At 37.3% G+C, this 22,790-nt stretch overlaps 1 long non-coding RNA gene across 1 annotated transcript in view; it reads right to left on the bottom strand.

Moving 5' to 3' along the window:
• Positions 1-21,500, bottom strand: part of LOC125919371 (uncharacterized) — a 24,013-nt gene extending 2,513 nt beyond the window's left edge. The window contains exons 1-2 of the long non-coding RNA XR_007456741.1: positions 21,417-21,500; positions 18,825-18,917 (exon numbers count right to left, since the gene is read on the bottom strand). This is a non-coding gene — a long non-coding RNA (uncharacterized LOC125919371). The remainder of the gene's footprint in view (positions 1-18,824; positions 18,918-21,416) is intronic.
• Positions 21,501-22,790: the final 1,290 nt, after the last annotated feature.

Raw genomic sequence — 22,790 nt, 5'->3', positions numbered from 1 at the left:
GCTTCCTGTCTTACATTTAGGTCTTTCATCCATTGTGAGTTTATTTTCATGTATAGTGTAAGAATGTGGTCCAGGTTCATTTTTCTTCATGTTGCTGTCCAGGGTTCCCAGCACCATTTGCTGAAGAGATTGTCTTTAATTCTATTGGATATTCTTTCCTGCTTTGTCAAAGATTAGTTGACCATACATTTGTGGGTCCATTTCTGGGTTCTTCATTCTGTTGCATTGATCTGAGGTTCCATTTTGCGCTAGTATCATACTATCTTGATGATTACAGCTTTATAATACAGCTTGAATTCCAGGAGTGTGATGCCTCCAGCTTCAGTTTTCTTTCAAGATTGCTTTGGCTATTTGGGGTCCTTTCTGGTTCCATACAAATTTTAGGATTGTTTGTTCTATTTCAGTGAAGAATACTGGTGTTATTTTGATAGGGATTGCATTGAATATATAGATAGCTTTGGATAGTATTGACATTTTAACAATGTTTATTCCTCCAATCCAGGAGCATGGAATATTTTTCCATTTTTTTTGTGTGTCTTCTTCAATTTCTTTCATAAGCTTACTATAGTTTTCAGTGTATAAATTCTTCACCTCTTTGGTTATATCTATTCCTAGGTATTTTATGGTTTTTGCTGCCATTTTAAATGGGATCGATTCGTTGATTTCTCTTTCTGTTGCTTCATTACTGTTGTATAGCAATGCAACCGATTTCTGTTGATTTTATATCCTGCGACTTTGCTGAATTCATGGATGAGTTCTAGCAGTCTTTTGGTGGAATCTTTTGGGTTTTCCATATAGAGTATCATGTCATCTGCGAAGAGTGAAAGTTTGACCTCCTCCTGGCCGATTCGGATGCCTTTTATTTCTTTGTGTTGTCTGATTGCAGAGGCTAAGACTTCCAATACTATGTTGAATAACAGTGGTGAGAGTGGACGTCCCTGTCTTGTTCCTGACCTTAGGGGGAAAGCTCTCAGTTTTTCCCCATTGAGGATGATATTAGTGTTGGGTCGTTCATATATGGCTTTTATGATCTCGAGGTATGCTCTTTCTATACCTACTTTCTTGAGGGTTTTTATCAAGAAACGATGCTGTCTTTTGTTAATGCTTTCTCTGCATCTATTGAGAGGATCATATTATTCTTGTCCTTTCTTTTACTGATGTGATGTATCACGTTAATTGCCTTGCGGATATTGAACGAGCCCTGCACCCCATGTATAAATCCCACTTGGTCATGGCGAATAATTTTTTTAATGTATTGTTGGATCCGGTTGGCTAATACCTTGCTGAGGATTTTTGCATCCATGTTCACCAGGGAAATTGGTCTATAGGTCTCCTTTTTAGTGGGGTCTCTGGTTTTGGAATCAAGGTAATGCTTGCTTCATAGAAAGAGTTTAGAAGTTTTCTTTCCATTTCTATTTTTTGGAAAAGCTTCAAGAAAATAGGTGTTAACCCTACCTTAAATGTTTGGTAGAATTCCCCTGGAAAGCCATCTGGCCCTGGACTCTTGTTTTTTGGCAGATTTTTGATTACTAATTTGATTTCCTTACTGGTTACGGGTCTGTTCAAATTTTCTATTTCTTCCTGTTTCAGTTTTGGTAGTGTCTATGTTTGTAGGAATTTGTCCATTTCTTCTAGATTGCCCATTTTATTGGTGTATAATTGCTCAAAATATTCTCTTATTATTGTTTTTATTTCTGCTGTGTTGGTTGTGATCTCTCCTCTTTCATTCCTTATTTTATTTATGTGGGTCCTTTCTTTTTTCTTTTTGATCAAATTGGCTAGTGGCTTATCAAATTTGTTAATTCTTTCAAAGAACCAGCTTCTGGTTTCATTGATCTGTTCTGCTCTCTCTCTCTCTCTCTCTCTCTCTCTCTCTCTTTTTGGTTTTGATAGCATTAATTTCTGCTCTAGTCTTTATTAATTCCTGTCTTCTGCTGATTTTGGGTTTATTTGCTGTTGTTTTTCCAGCTCCTTAAGGTGTAAGGTTAGGTTGTGTATCTGAGATCTTTCTTCCTTCTTTAGGAAGCCTTGGATTGCTATATACTTTCCTCTTATGACTACCTTTGCTACATCCCAGAGGTTTTTGGCTCTGGTGTGATCATTCTCATTGGCTTCCATGTACTTTTAAATTTCCTCTTTAATTTCTTGATTAGCCCATTCATTCTTTAGTAGGATGTTCTTTAGTCTCCATGTATTTGTTATCTTTCCATATTTTTTCTTGTGGTTGATTTTGAGTTTCTTAGCATTGTGGTCTGAAAATATGTACCGTATGATCTCGATCTTTTTGTACTTGTTGAGGACTGATTTGTGTCCCAGTATGTGATCTATTCTGGAGAATGTTCCATGTGCACTCGAGAAGACTGTGTATTCTGCTTTAGGATGAAATATTCTGAACATATCTGTTAAGTCAGTCCAGTGTGTCATTCAAAGCCATTGTTTCCTTGTTAAGTTTCTGTTTATATGATCTCTCCATTGTTGTAAGTGGGGTGTTGAAGTTCCCTAGTCTTATGGAATTATAATCAACGAGTTTATGTTTGTCATTGATTGATTTATATATTTGTTTTCCTTCACGTTTGGAACATAGATGTTTACAATTGTTAGGTCTTCTTGGTGGATAGACCCCTTAATTATGATCCAATACCCTTCTTCATCTCTTGTTACCGTCTTTATTTTAAAATCTAGATAATCTGATATAAGTGTGGCTACTCCGGCTTTCTTTTGGCGACTATTACCATGACAGATGGTTCTCCATCCCCTTATTTTCAATATGAAGGTGTCTTGAGGTCCAAAGTGAGTCTCTTGTAAACACATATAGATGGATCTTGTTTTCTTATCTATTCTGTTACCCTATGTCTTTTGATTGGAGCATTTATACCATTGATGTTTAGAGTGAGTATTGAAAGATATGAGTTTATTGCCATTATGTTGTCTGTAGAGTTGGAGTTCCTGGTCTCTGGTCCTTTTAGTCTTTGTTGCTTTTGGTCTTTGTTTGTTTGTTTGTTTGCTTCTCTTTTCTCCTCTGAGAGAGTCCCCCTTAAAATTTCTTTCAGGGCTTGTTAGGTGGTCATGAACTCCCTTAATTTTTGTCTGGTGGGAAACTTTTAATCTCTCCTTCTGTTTTGAATGACAACCTTTCTGGATAAAGAATTCTTGGCTGCATATTTTTCTGATTCAGCACATTGAATATATCCTGCCACTCCTTTCTGGCCTGCCACATTTCTGTGGATAGGTCTGCTGTGAACCTGATCTGTTTCCTTGTAGGTTAAGGACTGTTTTTCCCTTGCTGCTTTCATTATTCTTTCCTTGCCTGAGTATTTTGTGGATTTGACTATGATATGCCTTGTTGATGGTCAATTTTTGTTGGATCTAATGAGGATCCTCTGTGCTTTCTGGAATTTGATATCTGTGTCTTTCCCCAGGTTAAGAAAGTTTTCCACCCTGATATGTTCATATAACACTCTACCCCTATTTCTCTTTCTTCCTGTTCTGGGACCCCTATGATTCTGATGTTACTCCTTTTTAATGAGTCACTGAGTTCTCTAATTTTTATTTCATGCTCTTTTGCCTTAGTCTCCCTCGTTCTTTCTGCTTCATTATTCTCCATAAGTTTGTACTCTATATTGGTGATTAACTGCTCTGCCTCACCCATCCTTGCCTCCACGGCATCCATTCAAGATTGCAGCTCACTTATAATTTCATCCTATTTTTGCTTCTTTTATCTCCACAGAAAGGGATTCTAATCTATTTTTGACCTCAGCTAGTATTCTTATTATTGTGATTCTAAATTCTGGTTCAGACATCTTGCTTGTATCTCTGTTAAGTCCCTGGCAGTCATCTTTTCCTGCTGTTTATTTTGGGGTGAATTCCTTTGTTTCATCATTTTGAAGGAAGAAAAGGAATTAATAAGGAAAAAAAATTAAAATTAAAAAATTAAAAAGAACAGACACAGACACAGACACACACACACACACACATGCACACATGAAATAAATGATGCTAGATCTTAGTTGTTTTTTGGTCTCATTATTGAAAGGAGCTTGATATATTAGAGAAACAAGGGAGAAAAATACAAAAATAAAAAAAAAGGAAAGCCCGAAAAAAAGGAAAACGTTTGAAAATTTGAGATAATGAATACAATGCAATAGAATAAAATGAATGATGGAAGTAAAATAGAATTTGAAAAAATTATAAAAATTAAAAAATATAGTAGAAGAAAATAAAGAAAAATATTTTTGATAAATATTGAAAATAAAAATACATTTTTGTCTTTTTGTATTAAAGAAAAAGGAATGAAATGAAAAAGAAAAAAAAAAGAAAGAAAATTGAATAGATGGACCAGCGAACAGACTGAAATACAATTGAAATTACATTGTTTTCCCTTAGAAGTCATACTATGAAGCACCTTATAGTCCATAAACTAAGCAGGCAGAGAGATTTGTAGTGGTCCTGAAGAGTGAGGTTGGCCCAGTTGGGCAGTGTTTAGTGTAACAGCTCTGTTCTCCACTAGATGGAGCTGCTTAGCTTGCTGGGGTGGATTGTTGTGGCACTTGTATGTGTGTATGCACATGTGTGGGAGGGGTGAAAATGGCAGCACCCAGGTACCCAGTCTCTAGTATCGGAACTCTGTTCTCCCCAATTAGCAATTAGGCACACATGTTTTGTCTCTGGCTTCTGTCCACTCCCGCTTTTACACTGTCCATGACCAAGCCATCAGGTTGCCAGGTGGCACCTCCCTCCTGTGTTTTATCTTAGATGCAGCTGTGTTTCATGACTCCTCACTTCTGAGGGACTGCGGCTTTGACCTGCTCAGATCCTCTGAGGAGGGTCTCACCTAGCAATGGCTGAGTGCCTGCCGCACCTAGGAAATTTTGCTGGACCGTGCTGCTGCCGATGCCTAGAGACTGTGACTGGGTGCCAGCCCACCCCAGAAAAAGTTCATACGATCACGTAGCAGCAGCATTTCAGGGATTATGGCAAATCACAACACACATCTGGCACCAGGCTTCACCCTTAAGGACCTTGTTCCAGCACAAGTGAATGTGGTTGTTCTCTGGGGTCTCCTGGGACCGGGTGGCCACAAAGCCTCTACCAAATGTTCTTCCAGCAGTGGAACCGCTTCTCCCCATGTGGCCTGAGGACCTCCCATATCCCACTCTGCTCCTGGAGATTCACCCTTCCCACCAGAGCACTGCCAGGTATTGAGCTGTGGAGTTTCAGAATCTGCGCTCCCCCTGTTTACTGAGTCTTATTGGAATTTAAACCCTCTCCTTTCTCCTTTCTCCCTTTTTAGTTCAGTCCCTGTGGCTGTTTCTACTTTTTCCACTTTCTCTCCAGCTGCTTTTGGGGGGATGCTTTTCCTGTACTATCCCCCTGCCATCCTCTCTCCACAAGCAAAAACAGCTCCCTGCCCTCTGTGGCTTCTCTCTGCCCAGTTCATCTCTCCACACCATGTACTTGCTGAGTTCTGTGGTTCATGTTGTGCAGATTGTTGTGTTAATCCTCATATCGGTTTTCTGGGTGTGCAGGATGGTTTAGTGTTGATCTGGCTGTATTTCATGGATGTGAGATGCAAAAATTTCCATGCTGTTCTGCCATCTTGGTTCCTCCCTGAAAACATCTTATTATTTTTTTTTATTTTTAATTAATTTATTTTTTGTTGGGAGGTTTTTATTTTCATTTACATCCAAGTTAGTTAGCAATAGTGCAATAATGATTTCAGGAGTAGAATCCATTGACTCATCCCCTACATATAACACCCAGTGCTCATCCCTACATGTGTCTTTCTTAATGCCCCTTATATTTAAGGGGCATTTAAGAGTCTCTTATATTTTGTCCCCCTCCTTGTTTTTATATAAATTTGCTTCCATTCTCCTATGTTCATCTGTTTTGTGAGATTATTTTTTAAGAAGCAAAATACATCATATTTGTTGGACTACATGTTTTTCTTTCACTTACAGATGCGAGATCTGAAATATGGCTGAGTGAGTTCATTAAGCCAGTCTATTATTATGGTTTTAGAATACATATACTTATACATATGTAAGTATATACTTATATATATAAAGCTTTGTTTATTTATTTTGAGAGAGACAGAGACAGAGCAAGTGGGAGAGGGGCAGAGAGAGAGGGAGAGGGAGAGAATCCCAAGCAGGCTCCATACTGCCAGTGCAGAGCCCTACTGGGCTCGAACTCATGAAACCACAAGATCATGACCTGAGCTGAAGTGAGATGTTCAATTAACTGATCCATCCAGGTGCCCCTGGGACACTCTTTTATAGAGGGAAGCTCAAGTTGGGAAGACTGTTATAAACAAAAAATCCACTGGAGTAAACTGGGAGTTGAAAGTACAGTGGCTTCTCACTGGCTGAGTTGTGACTCTCCCACTGGCTGGGCTGTTTTCTAGTTGGGGTGGGGAAGGTGAGCCTTTTCTCCTCCTGCTGGGATGGTAAAATAGTATCCACAGGCAAGATTTGTTTTTTGTTGAATTCGCAGTTGATGAGGAGTGCTAGGGTGTGAGAGCTCCCCCTGCCAAACTTCTCAACTCCATTTTAGTTAAGTTTTGTTTTATTAATTTTCACAATGCCAGGAGCTAAATATATCGATATAAATTATATAATTTTTTTTGTTTGGAGCAGCATGAAATTTACATTTCTGCCTCTGTAATTAAACAGTAGAGGAAAAATTAATTGATAGTTAAGTTACAGTAATTGCTCTGGGCTCATACATACTATTATTATGAGATTCTTTCCACATACATTACCTCATTTAATACTGAAAACGATCCTCTTGAAAGACCTTTATAGATGAGAAAACAGGATCTGAGCTTCAGGTAATTTGATTGAAATCACATAGCTAATTTCAGACATGGGATTTGCATTAGGCTCTTGATTACTGTGGCATATAATGCTACTTCTTGATTTAAAATGACCAAACAGCTTAAAAGGGACAATCATTTATGCCCACCCCAACCAAAACTTTTAAATACTTCAGAATGTATTACAAATCAATAATTAGAGACCTAGAATTACACATGTAAATTAAGGCAAAAGATTATGGTTTTGCTAGATAGGGAGTGATTGGTTAAATAATTATGACAGTTGACATAATTGGTAGAAATAAATATCATATTAAAAATCTTTTGGGGGTTTATATGTTGTGTGTGTATTCTTAGCATAGAAATGTATTTGACAGGATACCTGGTGGATCAGTCAGTTAAACTGACTCTTCGTTTCTGCTCAGGTCATGACCTCACGGTTTGTGAGTTTGAAGGCTTCATTTTTTTAATCTTTTTTTTTTTTTTTTAATTTACCTCCAAATTAGTTAGCATATAGTGTAACAATAATTTCAGGAGTAGATTCCTTAGTGCCCCTTACCCATTTAGACCATCCCATCTCCCACAACCCTCAGTCTGTTCTCCATATTTATGAGTCTCTTCTGTTTTGTCCCCCTCCCGGTTTTTATATTACTTTTGTTTCCTTTCCCTTATATTCATCTGTTTTTTCTCTTAAATTCCTCATATGAGTGAAGTCATATGATTTTGTCTTTCTCTGACTAATTTCACTTAGCATAATACCTTCCAGTTCCATCCATGTAGTTGCAAATGGCAAGATTGCATTCTTTTTGATTACCAAGTAGTACTCCATTGTATATGTATACCACATCTTCTTTATCCATTCATCCATTGATGGACATTTGGGCTCTTTCCATACTTTGGCTATTGTCGATAGCACTGCTATAAACATGGCGGTGCATATGCCCCTTTGAAACAGCATACCTGTATCCCTTGGATAAATACCTAGTAGTGCAATTGCTGGGTCGTAGGGTAGTTCTATTTTTAGTTTTTTGAGGAACCTCCATACTGTTTTCCAGAGTGGCTGCACCAGTTTGCATACCCACCAACAGTGCAAAAGAGATCCTCTTTCTCCGCATCTTCGCGAACATCTTTTGTTGCCTGAGTTGTTAATGTTAGCCATTCTGACAGTGTAAGGTGGTATCTCATTGTGGTTTTGATTTGTATTTCCCTGACGATGACCGATGTTGAGCATTTTTTATGTGTCGGTTGGCTCTCTGGATGTCTTCTTTGGAGAAGTGTCTATTCATGTCTTTTGCCCATTTCTTCACTGGATTATTTGTTTTTTGAGTGTTGAGTTTGGTAAGTTCTTTATAGATTTTGGATACTAACCCTTTCTCTGATATATCATTTGCAAATATCTTCTCCCATTCCATTGGTTGCCTTTTAGTTTTGCTGATTGTTTCCTTCGCCGTGCAGAAGATTTTTTATTTTGATGAGGTCCCAATAGTTCATTTTTGTTTTTGTTTCCCATGCCTCTGGAGATGTGTTGAGTAAGAAGTCACTGCAGCCAAGCTCAAAGAGGTTTTTCCTCGAGGATTTTGATGGCTTCCTGTCTTACATTTAGGTCTTTCATCCATTGTGAGTTTATTTTTGTGTATGGTGTAAGAAAGTGGCCCATCTTTTCATGTGCCTGTTGGCCATCTGGATATCTTCTTTAGAGAAGTGTCTATTCATGTTTTCTACCCATTTCTCCACTGGATTATTTGTTTGTCAGGTGTGGAGTTTGGTGAGTTCTTTATAGATTTTGGATACTAGCCCTTTGTCTCATATATCATTTGCAAATATTTTTCCCATTCTGTTGGTTGCCTTTTAGTTTTGTTGATTGTTTCCTTTGCAGTGCAGAAGCTTTTTATCTGATGAGGTTCCCATAATCCATTTTTGCTTTTAATTCCCTTGCCTTTGGAGATGTGTCGAGTAAGAAATTGCTGCGGCTGAGATCAGAGAGGTTTTTTTCCTGCTTTCTCCTCTAGGGTTTTGATGGTTTCCTGTCTCATATTCAGGTCCTTTATCCATTTTGAGTTTATTTTTGTGAATGGTGTAAGAGAGTGGTCTAGTTTCATTCTTCTGTATGTTGTTGTCGAGTTCTCCCAGCACCATTTGTTAAAGAGACTGTCTTTTTTCCATTGGATATTCTTTCCTGCTTTGTCAAAGATTAGTTGGCCATACTTTCATGGGTCCAATTCTGGAGTCTCTATTCTATTCCATTGGTCTATGTGTCTGTTTTTGTGCCAATACCATGCTGTCCAATGATTACAGCTTTGTAGTAGAGGCTAAAGTCTGGGATTGTGATGCCTCCCGTTTTGGTCTTCTTCCTAATTATTACTTTGGCTATTCGGGGTCTCAACGTCACTCCTCATCAGGGAAATACAAATCAAAACCACACTGAGATACCTCCTCACGCCAGTCAGAGTGGCTAAAATGAACAAATCAGGAGACTATAGATGTTGGCAAGGATGTGGAGAAACGGGAACCCTCTTGCACTGTTGGTGGGAATGCAAACTGGTGCAGCCGCTCTGGGCAGGGGTGCTTTTCCCGTATTCTCCCCCCCCACCAGTCTCCATTCTCTCTCTGCTCACAAAAGCACCTCCCTTCCTGCTCTCCAGGTTCTCCTCTCTGCGCCATGTACCTGTTGAATTCTATGGCTCAGGTTGTACAGATTGTTGTGTTAATCCTCCAATCAGTTTTCTAGGTGTGTAGGATGGTTTAGTGTTGGTCTGGCTGTATTTCATGGATGTGAGACACACAAAAGACTTCCATGCTGTTCTGCCATCTTGGTTCCTCCTCATGGTTAGTGAGTTTGAGCACCACATTGGGCTCTGTGCTGACAGTGCAGACATTTCTTTTTTATAGAAATTCAGTTGTTTACTGCTAACATCTTTAGGATCAATACAAATGCATATATACAATTAAGAAATTTTTTGATGTTCTTGATTTTGTGGGGAATAGGGAAGGAAGAACAGTTTTTAAATGGGCACTTGAAATATTGGCAGTGATGGAATAGAAAGGTGTATTTGTTATTGATAGATAAATAATTCAAAGACATTTACTGATGACTGTATTTAAAATAGTGATCTGAAGCTATAATGTAGAACCAATGATGAATATGATGTTAAACTGAGTATACATTCCAGAGCTATGGTAACTATTACCTAGGTAACCACAAAAATATATAATCTTCAGCTGACTTTACTAAATGAAAAGTTTTGTTTTGGATTCCTGCTTTTGCAATATATAAAATGATAACATGATTTAAGTGATTTGGAACTGTGTAAAACAGATTTTAAATTACATTTTACATGATTAGAAAAGATAATCACAAAATTTGTTTCAATTACGTATTCCAAACATGTGGTGATGATTTACACTTTATTATACATTTTCCCCTAAAGAATTGAATATGCTCTATATTGTTCTTAGGGAAATTCTGAGAAGTTTTGTATGAATTAGCTAGTAGTAGACATTTTTATAGTATACCCTCTATTATTCAGTGAGAAAAGGAGCACTGACAGAAGTTTTTTAAAAATCAAAGTTACGTAGATATACATCTTTAATTCTCATTTTTATTTCTTTTTAGTTAGTTTTGCATGCTTTTGTTGTCTTGATATTGAGGCAGACTCCATTCTCCACCTCTAAGACTTCTCCTGTCCCTCAGCTAGGTCTGTTGCCAAATTAGGTGTGGTCATGTGACTAAATTTTTTTAAACATGTATGAATGCAGGAGATGTGTGCCACCTCTGGAACTGGGTATGTGCCACCATGCTGTCTTATGCTTGTTAGCCTGATGCAGTCTTACAATGTCAGTGACCTGATTTTAATTATATCATAAAGACAAGGCATTGTGGGATGGTGGAGAAACATGAAGGAAGGAACCTGGGTTTTTGAATGACTGCACGGAGCAGGGCAACACTTTGACCTAGACTGCTCACTTCAGGCTATCAGATAAGAAAGAAAGAAATTTCCGTCTTCTTTAAGCTATTCAATTATTGTTAATTATCTTTATTACAGCAGCCTAGCCTAAATAATATACATCGATTTGACTAGATTCAGTGAGAGAAGGAGTAAATCCGGATGCTTTTTCAAATTTGTAAGTTCAAGTTCGCTCATTTACACATATTCTTCCCTATAATGGCATCTGTCTTGGTGATACAATCTTTCTCACACTCCTCTCCAGTTCTTTTATCCTGTACAGAATATGTGACTCTACCTCTAATTAATGCTTGCTCTATTTACTTGTGCTTTTTCTTATTATATTGCTATTACCATAAGTAGGGGTGGGGTTGGTGTCTTGCCAGGCATGTATGCACTGCAATTTCGTAAGAGACATTTAACTCAACTTGATCAGTTTCCTTGTGTGTTGTGGGTTACCCTTTCTTTTGTGATTAAAAAAATCCAAAGTATTCCATGGTTTCCTTTCTTTGTTTTATTTTTTCTGTCTCTGATGATTTACATAGAGTCTGATGAAAATAGAAAATTATTAACTTGATGCCTGTTTATTTTATTTAATTATTTTTAAGTTTATTTTTATTTATTTTGAGAAAGAGATAGAGAGCAAGTGGGTGAGGGGCAGAGAGAGAGGGAAAAAGAATCCCAAGCAGACTCCCTGCTATTGGCACAGAACCTGATGTGGGGCTCGAAATCTTGAACTGTGAAATCATGACCTGAGCTAAAGTCAGGTACTTTACCAAGTGAGCCACCCAGGTGCCCTGTCCAGAGTGGATATCTTATGTCCACTTGATCTTTTTTCTTTTTTTTTTTTTTAATGTTTATCGATTTTTGAGAGAGAGACAGAGCATGAGCAGGGGAGGGTCAGAGAGAGAAAGGGAGACAGAATCTGAAGCAGGCTCCAGCCTCCGAGCTGTCAGCACAGAGCCCAATGTGGGGCTAAAACTCACGAGCTGTGAGATCATGACCTGAGTTGAAGTCACATGCTTAACCCACTGAGCCACACAGGTGCCCCTATGTCTGCTTGGTCTTTAGTCTTTTCTGGAGAGTCTTAAATTACGTGGCTATGGTGGTTGGAGGTCTTGCTTTAGCACAGGCTCTTTTGATACTAACAGTCTCTTTACTGGGTCCTGCTAGTTTCCAAATTAAAGCACAAACAGAAGGAATCTCTTCCTGGTGACTCGTCATGGTTTGGCTCTCATTGCTAGCTTCGTTACAGACTTATTTATGGCTTTATCATCCTCCTGTCCCTCTTTGACTGATCTTCCTATATTATCCCTATGTGGATTTTATCACATACTAACTAGAATGTATGAAGTAATCAATGTATACTTTGATATACAGTATTCTATAAGTTGGCACAGTGAGGACAGAAAGGTATGTATGAGAAGCTCTAAAAATATCAACAGTTAAAAAAATTTAAGAGATGTCAACTATTTTAAAAAATGGAAAAATTAAAAATTTAAAGAATAAAAAGAGGGAGCCTGGGTGGCTCAGTCAGTTAAGTGCCTGACTTTGGCTCAGATCATGACCTCACAATTTGTGGGTTCAAGCCCCACATCAGGCTCTGTGCTGACAGCTCAGAGTCTGAAGCCTGCTTCAGATTCTGTCTCCCTCTCTCTGCTCCTCCTACACTTGTGCTCTATCTCTCTCTGTCTCTCAAAAATAAATAAATGTTAAAAAAATTTTTTTAGTGGAAAACTTATCTTATGTTCTCATCGATATCTTTACATACAGATTCTAAGAAATAGCAACTGAAATTTTTGAGATTGTTCAGCCCCAAGTAATGGCTAACATTTATAAATGTGTTGGCATTAGTTTGCTAGTGCTGTCATAACAAAATAGCACAGGGTGAGTGGTTTAAACAACACAAATCTGTTTTCTCAAGTTCTGGAGGTTTGAAGTCCAAGGTCAGGGTGTCAGCAGGTTTGGTTTCTTCTCAGGCCTCTCTCATTGGCATGCAGGTGGCCTCCTTTTCACTATATCCTCACATGATCTTTTCTCTGAGGACATGCATACCTGGGGTTTTTCTGTGTGCCCAAATTTCCTCTTTTTTTTTTAAGTTTTGGAATGCTTATTTATTATTGAAAGAGAGAGAAAAAGTATGAGCAGGGCAGGGGCAGAGAGAGAGGAAGACATAGGATCTAAAGCAGGCTCCCAGATTCCAAGCTGTTAACACAGAGCCCAATGCAGGGCTTAAACCCATGAACCACAAGATCATGACCTGAGCTGAACTCGGATGCTTAACCGACTGAGCCACCAAGGCGCCCCCCAAATTTCCTCTTCTTATAGTTCAGATTGGACTAAGGTCCACCTTAACAGCCCCATTTTAACTTGACTAACTGTTTAATGGTCCTATCTTTAATACAGTAACATTCTGAGGTATTGAGAGTTAAAGCTTCAACATAGGAATTTGAGAGAGATGTCAAATTCAGCCCATATGAGTAACTAACATTTGATAAATGGTAAAGAGGAGTCTGCACTGTCCTGAACTCTTTTTATGTACTGAGTTGTTTAATCTGTACAACAAGCCTATGAGCTAGCTACTATGAAATATTGTATTCTACAGATGTGAAAATTGAGTTACAGAGAGGTAAAACAACTTTCTCAAAGTCACAAAGGCAGAAAATGGCAAAGTAGAGAATAAATGGAGGTGGCCTGGTCTCAGAGCTGCTCTCTCAGACATCATGCTGTTAAAGGTTAGTTTGTACCAATTTAAGGGTGAACACTTTCAGAATGGATCCTCAGTTCAGAAGATGACTTCATGTTTTGGTTCCACTAGTCTATGCTTTTCAGAAAGCCATCTGATCTCTTTAGATCACCTATAGTCTTCTTTCTATGAGGAATAACTGACAAGATGATATAAAGCTCTTTGGCAAATAAGGACTACATAAATGTCAACTGTTGTAGTAATTTCATCAGTATGGATGTGTTTGTCACTTATATTTATGGGCAGCCTAGCTACTGAACTGACACAAGACAGTGCTGATTTCCAGAGAAAACAGGTCCATGACAATGTGAACTAAAAAAGATTATGCAGTCTGTGGCAGTAAACCATTTGGCTCCTGTAGTAAATCCAACATGGTACAGATCTCACGCCCAGTCTGCTGTGTCCATTTTAACTTCACAGTTAAGTGAAGGGTTTATTATTCTGAAAACAACCAGAAACATGAAAGTAAAAAGCAGCTCTTGACCATGGGGAACTGTCTGACAAAGCTCTGGGCTTCAGGGTTATTTGAAGCTGGCCTGGTACTTAACACCCAATGGTTGTTCTGTTGGGCATAAACAATCTCATCAAACACCAACACAAGACAAGGGCCATTCTGAGACCATGACAGAGCAAGACAGCACAGGACCATATCATAACTTCTTAAGCACGTGCAAACTAAGGTTACTGTGCCATCCACAAAATAGCAAACATCCCCCTTTCTCCTGGCTGACATGAGAAACTACTACTTCATCACCAACGACAGTTTAAGCCTCACTCAGGCCTGTCCATAATGAAAAGATTTATTGAGATACCCACCCACAGAATTGTCCCTGCTTTCTTATATCATCTAGAGACTCTTTGACTCTCCTCAAAAGCACCCAGCCAAAGCCAAAATCCTCCAAGAGATTCTTCCTAACATCGATTATTGAGATGGCCCACAGTCCCCATGCATCTTCTCCCTTGCTTCCGTGAGTAATGAACCCTTCTGGTTCAACTACAGGAGTGTCTCTGGTGGTCTTTAGCAGAAGGGCATTGACAAAGGCAGTGCAATTGCCTGAGCAGATTTCAGAGACACAGTTTCATTTACGCTACTACTTCCCTAGTGAGAAAGACTTAAAAACATCTTTTTAGCACATAAAGCTTTGGGATTTTTTGGGAGAAAGCTTGTTGGAAGTTGAAACTATTTTAGTAGAAGAGAAAAACCTCTGTGGGAACACCTCTGTGTCATGCTTTTGCCTTTATGGATCACATAGGCTGTGTTTACATATATTTCTAGTGTATCTTTCGTTTTTGCTTGCATTCTTACTAAAGTGTGAGGTTCTGAACACCATGTGTTCCATCCTGTTATGATGACTGTCACACGCGATTTAGCACAAAGCTCTCATTCTATATATTCTTATATTCTTCCTCCCCAAAATAGAGGAAGGAAAAAAAGAGAGTTGTACTGGTGTGTGCTGCCTGCCCAATTTAGTTGCTAACTGTCCACCCACTGTTCTTTTCTTTGTGCCTTATGCCTAGGCTGCAGTTTAGTGATCAAATTAAATGATAGGCCTAATTAACTGAAAGAACTTTGTAAGCTTCTAACTGGAAAATCTGCTTCTTCTGGCTTTTTTTTTTTCTCACAGAAATACTATCCTTTCAGCTTATTACAGTCTGATAATTTATACAGTATTTGCCTACACATACATGTACACATTCAACTAATTTTATTCTAACACCTTAATTCATGTGCTATATATTCTGTGTCTTGAAATTTCTCTTTCTCTCATTATAGTTGCATAGCAACCTCTGCAAGTTGTGAACAGCAAAATGACTTGTTATTGGGTGATAGGAGAGAGTTTTTCAAGTACCGTTGAGCTAAGGTTCCATAGATGAATATTACCCTCTTATACTTTGGTGGAAGTATATTTGAAGAGGGAAAATTGGGGTGGCTGGGTGGCTCAGTTGGTTAAACAGTTGACTCTTGATCTCAGCTAAGGTCTTGATCTCAGGGTTGTGAGTTCAAGCCCCATCTTGGGCTCCACGCTGGGGATGGAGCCTACTTAAAAAAAAAAAAGTAATAAAGAGGGAAATTTTAAATCTGTGATCAATCAAGGAAAAGCAGAATTATTTATGCCAAAGAGAAATGTTTACATAGCTTGATAAATTGACCGACATCATTGGTTCAAATATCTTTGTCCTTTGTTGAAACATGAGTTTTTATTTATTCATTTGAATTTTATTCATTCATTCATTCAAAATATAGCTGATACAAATGTTATATTAGTGACTTGAATTTAAAATGGTGTGAGTATCGAAATTTATTTTTAGCTTCTATTTTAGGTTCATTTGCTAATGTATTGAAGCAACAATCCTACTCCATACGATGCCAGGTGCTGAAAGTAAAGGTGTATTAGACATGAACATTAGTGTGAAGAAATTTTCTAAAATAGCTTAAATTCTCTTTTTCCTTGGAGTTTATAATCTATCATGGTTTAGGTTTTAGGTTTTGGGTCTGACTAAAGGTATAGAGGTCAGAAGTGCCTGAAGATCCCATTCTTTCATTACAAGGGCAGTTTACTCTTTCAGAATAAAATATGTGATTTTTCTGTGGGAGGTCCAACCTGGAAGAATCCAGATTGAAAAAAAAATGCACATTTTTTTTTCCTTCTTATTCAAGTAGGTTAATCTTGTAGAATTTGTAGCCTGGACAACCCAACTTTTATATTCACTGTCTGCCTAATAAACCTAATTAAAATATATCCACACAGAGAAAACTCCCTATTCTTAATTTTTTCACACAAGGGAGTATTTTTAAGACTGCACTTTTCATCTGGCTGCATTATACTACACCTTTAGAATCAGTTTCTAGTATCTTATTCCTCTAAAAACTTTTGAAGTACTTGTTTTCTGTCTGAGTTGATTATTATTGTCTAAGTAGTTTCAATTTGCTAAAAAGTAGTGGCCACAGTAGCTATTTTTATCCATTCTGAATTTAGATCCTATCCATTAAAATTGTGTTTCAGAAAATTGTTTTGGTGTTAATGAACTGCTCCTGATGTTCTGAGACTGTACTATTGGTGTGATCTATGTTTTACATTGTGTACTGTAAAAAATTTAAGAGCAATACTTGTTTTGACTCTGGATCCGATGTCTGTAATAAACTTGTGATGGTTAATTTTATATGTCAACATGACTGGGCCACAGAATGCCCCAGATAACTGTTTAAATATTTCTGGGTATGTCTGTGAGGGTGTTTCTGGTAGAGATTAGTGTTTGAATTGGTGAACTAAATAAAGCAGATGACCCATCCCAGTGTGGGTGGGCATCATCCAATCCACCAACGGCCTGAATTGAGTAAAAAGAGAGACAGAGGAAGGATGAATTTAGTCTTTCTCTGCCTGGCCACTTAGCTGGGACATCAATCTTCTCTTGTCCTTTGTGCTCCTGGTTCTCAGGCCTCAGGCCTGGAATCATAATCTACTTTGGCTCTCAGCCTTTGAACTACAATGGTGGCCTTCCTGCATCTCCAATTTACATAGGGCAGATCTGGGCACTTCTTAACCTCCACTGGTTCTGTTTCTCTGGAGAACCCAGACAAATATAAAACTCTAGGATCAAGACCATATAAAATCAGTCATCTAATAGAAGGAAAGCATAATGAATGTTATTGAGCACCTACTATGTACCAGTATTTATTCATGCACTATTGTCACTTAATGCATATAGCATTAATGTGGGTATTATTGTATGGCTGGTAACTGATGGGATAATCACATCTCAGAGAAATCAAGAAAATTGACTTTGGTCAATAGCTAAGAAGTAGCAGCGGTGATATTTAAACTTGTTTGCCTGACTCCTCTACTCATTCTTACCTCCCCATTGTGAAGTGTTCAGGTAACTAGCACTTATTGACTACCTGCAACTTGTCAGACATTGGATGGAAGATTTATATATACTTTATGTATAGTATATACTCTATGGTGCCCTGGAGGCAATGAACAATTCTAAGCCATGACTTTTGAACTCAAAGATTTTATAATGTATTTAAGAAGGTTAATCAAATGAGGCAACATTAAAGTGCCAGAGGAGAAGTGGCAATAATTGCTGTAGAAACAGAGAGGAAGGACTTCACTAATTCTCTCAGGTCAGCTAGCAGCTGGATATCCAGGAAGCATATATTCATTTTCTACTTTTCATTTAAAATATCAATAGAGAGTTTGTTCCTTTTGTCATAAACTAGGGCTGTTTTCAGCTCTATATTTCAACTCTACTTTTATGACCTTTTGAATCTTGAGTGATGGTGGTATAAATGGGTATGTCTCAGCTCTATCATGTACTAGATGTGTGAATCTGGACAAATTACTTACTTCTTTGTGTCCAAGTTTCTCCGTGTGTGTAGAATGTGCATAATATTAGCACCTAGTTTATAAGTTCTTTGTGATAATTAGAATGATCTAAAGTTATGTTATTAGTTATATACATGTTTAATTTATAATTATAATGTCTTCCTGGTAAATCTTTCCTTTTATTATTCATTCACTCTTTTTTGCATAACAATACTTTTATACATTTGTCTTGGTCCATAAATTCTATTTTGTCTTATACCAGCTTTCTTTTGATTAGCATTTGCTATTAGCATTTGATAGTATTTGCAGTCTTTTTTCTATCCTTTTGTTTGTAATTGTTTGGGGTCCATATGTTTTAGGTATTTAAAAATTACATTTGTGTTTATTGTAATTATTGTTAATTTTTATTTCCATTTTTGGATTTTATGCCATTTTTTCCTATGCTTACATTTTCCTTCTTATGCATTTTATTGGATTGCTAAAATTTATTTTGATTTTTAGTCTCTCTATTCATTTGGAAATTATGTATTTCCATTTAAGGGAGATTATCTCTTTTCCTGTAAGTGTTGCCCTTAAAATTTTGACATATATATTTAACAAAGTTTAAAGAAATCAGAATTTTTGCTTTCTTCTCAAATGATATAACTTACCTAGAATATTTTCTCTTTAATAACTCTCAGCATATTTTCCATGTTATTATCAAATATTTTTTGTGTCATCTTGATTTTATTTCCTCTATATTAATCATTATTCTTGTCTATGTTTATTGCTTTCTTGGTAGTCTTTTAACTATCTAACAATTTACTAATCATGCTTTCAGCTTCGTTTAGTTTTCTGTTTTTATTCTCTATTACATATTTAATTTCTAGAAATTGTATTTAATCCTTTTCCAAATCTGTCTGAATTTTTCTGATTTTTTAAAAATTCAGTGTTTCTAACCCTCTCAATTTTTATATGAGATTGTTTTGTATCTGAAGTCTTAGGTTTCTTACCTGCTGTTTATAGTATCTGCTGATTCTTGCTCTCGGTGGTGGTTTCCTTCTGTGTTTTCTATTTTCAATTACTCATCCTCAGTAGACAATCTTCTGTAAAGGAGATTTAAGGTGTATCCATTAGGAATGATTTTATATTTAGTTCTACCAAGAATCTTAGAGATTAAGCAGCCTCCAGGCAATGTGGCAACATTTTATATTAATTTCTTTTTTTCTAAATTCATTTATTTTGAGAGAGAGTTTACACGAGTGGGGGAGGGGCAGAGAGAGAGGGAGTAGAGAGAATCCCAATCTGATAGCATGGAGCCTGACTCGGCCTCCATCTCACAAACTGTGAGACCATGACCTGAGCTGAAATCAAGAGTCAGAAGAATCAGACGCTCAACCAACTGAGCTACCCAAGCATCCCAACATTTTATATTAATTTTTAAACTTTAAAGATTTAGACCCAGCAACCAATGGGAATTCAAACACTAAACTTGGCTGAAGTCAGGCCTGTAGTTATAAATTATTGGCAAAAATTTGTTTTCCTCTCTATTGTAGAGCCAGAGCAGAATAGATATCCCATCTTTACATTTTACTCTGGTGGGAAATGGGTGAATTTTTATAGTTTACTGTTTCATATGAAGATGCTCCCTTTGAGGATTCTAGTTTTATGTGGGAAGGGTAAGGGCTCAAGGCAGGTAATCCATAAGGCTCTCGGTAGAAGCAGCATTACACTCCACCCACTCCACTCCACCAGCAACTTGGTGTTTCCAGTTTGGATTTTAGTTTACTCTACACTTTTGAATTAGTCTTCACTTTTTTTTTTCCACATTTCCTTGAAATGCTGTTACTTTCTTCAGACATACTCTGTGTTTCAAAAAATGTTTCTTATATTTACTTAATGTGTTACTTAGAGGTTTTGTAGTGTGAGGGTTTTTAGAATTTCTAGTTCACCATATTGCAAGAAGTGGATCTGCCTTCATGGGGAACAGGAGGTGGATTCAAAAAAGCAGTAGAGTTTGTTATGGCAGTGATAGAAATGTCCTGTGTTCTTATTTTCTTTCTAAATCAGAAAATTTACACCATTGCATAAAAACCTTTTAGTGATTTTCCATTGCTCTTGGAATAAATTCTAATTCTCTGAGCATCTCTTTCACAAACTTTCATTATCTGCCCCTTACTTGCCCATCCAGTTCTCTCCTTTTCATTTAGATTTTTGTGCAGCTAGAATGAACTTCCTTAAGTTCATTTTGTTTTTCACACCCAGCCTTTTTATTATTACATTTCCTTTGCTTGAATCTCAAAATTTTTCCCATGTCTCTCTTTTACCCCATCTCCTTTGATGATTGTCTAATTTTTAGGATTCAATCTAAGCATCAGTTTTGGCAGAGAGTTTCTTTTGATGCCTCTTGACTCATCCCTCTCCAACATGCATTTCCATTACATGCTCCTGTAGCATCCTGTAGTTTCTATTTTATTTGTTATGTCACAAAAATCACATTTATTTATACTTAATAATTTATTGGTCATTTTTGCCAGTCTCTAAATTCTGTGATAGTAAGCATCCAAATCATTCCCTCACTATTGATTCTCTATTGATCCTAGCATGATGTTATATTGTAAGCAATTAGTAAATATTTATAGAATATTTTAAATTAAAATTTATACGGTTATAACTACCATTTTAATAGCTATCATTTATGTACCTATACTGGGTAGAAATCATAGACGCTATAAGGTTATAAGGGAACTTTAATTTGGGATTATTTATGAGATCCTTTCAGAAATAGGAAATGACCATGTCTATAATCTTCATTATCTACTTTGTGAGGCTGTGTATTCAGATCTATCATAGAAAATGGAGAACATTTTGACTATGGTGGTTACTTTCAAGACAGATATCAAATAATCCATTCTGTTGAGCATCAATTATGACAAGACTGGAACAAAGGTAATTAGGGTCACTGACATGTTCTCCTATGGTTATGCCATGTATGGTGGCAAGGAGAATGGGAAACACCCTGGAGGTTTTCAGAGTAGTATTTTCTCCAGGCATGGACATCACACTTAGGACCTGTTGAATTATTAGATGGCAAATGAGGGTGAAGAAAAGTCCAGAGAGATATTGTAGAGTGTACAGTTTCAGGTATATAGACACTAATGCACATATAGAAGAATACCAATAATGGAATATATTTAGGGATACAAATAGAAGTTAATGTGAATATCAGTTAATCAGTTTTGCTGCTACTAAGTGAGGAAGAGGAAGTTCGAGGTAGGCTGAGTGATGATGAATTCCTTCTTCAAAATAAAGCTAAGGCTATTTTTAGGGATTAAGAGTTCTAGCACAGTCAGATAGTCTTGCTTTTAGGCTAGATATCTGGCTTAGATATTTAGGTTTTGGGTTAGATTTCTAGGCTTATTTATGGCCTTGGAGTTAAGCTACATTGAAAGCAGCAATTACTATTTTTATCATCACTTAACTATAACTGTGAAGAATTGTTTTAAGCTGTGCCTGTTGGTTGCATTTGTTATATTGTGATATATCCCCACCCTCCTAGTAAAGACATCCCACATTAAATATGGTTTTGAGGTTTCATTACTCACATGAAGTGAATGGTTGTGTTCTGTTGTGCTGAGTTCCTTTAAGAATTACATGCACAGGGTGGAGAGCCAACATTTGGAGTTCTTCTGGGCCTCCAAGGTAGCCATGATCATTTAGGTCCATCAAATCTCAATAACAAGCAGCTGAGAAAATTTTCAAGGTGAAATTTGAAAAACAGACTCTGGAAAATATGTTATGCCATCAGAAATCACTAACATTATGTAATCTTCAGGAAATACATGTAAAGGACTGGGTAATATCAAGGATTGGGTAATAGAACCAGTAAGAACCAGAGATCATTGGAATTATTGAGGGTTTGCATTGCTAAGTGCATTGCTATAAAACTAATTTTTTTCAGGAATGTTTGGACTTTCTTAAAATTGTTTTTTTAACGTTTATTTATTTTTGAGACAGAGAGAGATAGAGCATGAACGGGGTGGGTCAGAGAGAGCGGGAGACACAGAATCTGAAACAGGCTCCAGGCTCTGAGCTGTCAGCACAGAGCCCGGTGTGGGGCTCGAACCCACGAACTGCGAGATCTTGACCTGAGCTGAAGTCGGACGCTTAGCCAACTGAGATGTTTGGACTTTCTTAAGGAAGTAGGTATGATCCTCAACACTAGGACAATCAAGCACATCTTGCTTAGATCTTACATACAAATGATACAGATATAAATGGCCCAAGATAAGCATGCTGAAATGGTTTTCTGAGTTGGGAATACATGAGTATATTAAGTTGATCAAGTTGCCATTCAGATAATTCCTTGGCCTAGACACGTGTGTGTGTGTACGGGTGTGCGCTTGTGTGTATGTGCATATGCATGTTGATAGAGTGGGAACAACAATGGTTGGTAACTGCGGGTACAATTCATAGGCCAAAGGTCCATAATAAGCAGTTAAATGTTCCAATGTAGTTTTGTAAAGCATATTATTTGCATATAATGAACCCTGAGTTATACCAGCTTATGGAAAAACAATATTAGAAGGAATCTGGTAGAATTTTCAGAATCGAAGGCAGAGCAAAACATCAGCTTCAGGAAGGCAGGAATGAGGACAATTCTGGGCTCCAGAGGTACTGAGACAGGGGCTTGAATGCTGTAAGAGTGGTTTTGTTTGATCCTAAATCTATCATCTTGCTCTTCTCTGCATTTTGGCATGAGCTGAACTTTTTTTTGTATAGGGGCAGGAGAGGGGTATACATGACAACTAGATTTCCAGGATTCCTTGTAACTTAGTCATCAGGTTGTAAGAACTCTTTATCCCATGTCCTGCTCAATTTATTAAAAAACCTAGGGAAAAGCTTAGATTGATCATGTGATGATGTGCCTGTTCCAAAGAGATGGGGTTCAGATGTCATTTGAAACATATGTTTTATTT

This window comes from Panthera uncia, chromosome B4 (genome assembly GCF_023721935.1).
Source record: "Panthera uncia isolate 11264 chromosome B4, Puncia_PCG_1.0, whole genome shotgun sequence".
Classification (NCBI taxonomy): Eukaryota; Metazoa; Chordata; class Mammalia; order Carnivora; family Felidae; genus Panthera; species Panthera uncia.
Note: the sequence above shows the minus strand (reverse complement) of the source record. Positions and strands in the feature narration are given on the sequence as shown.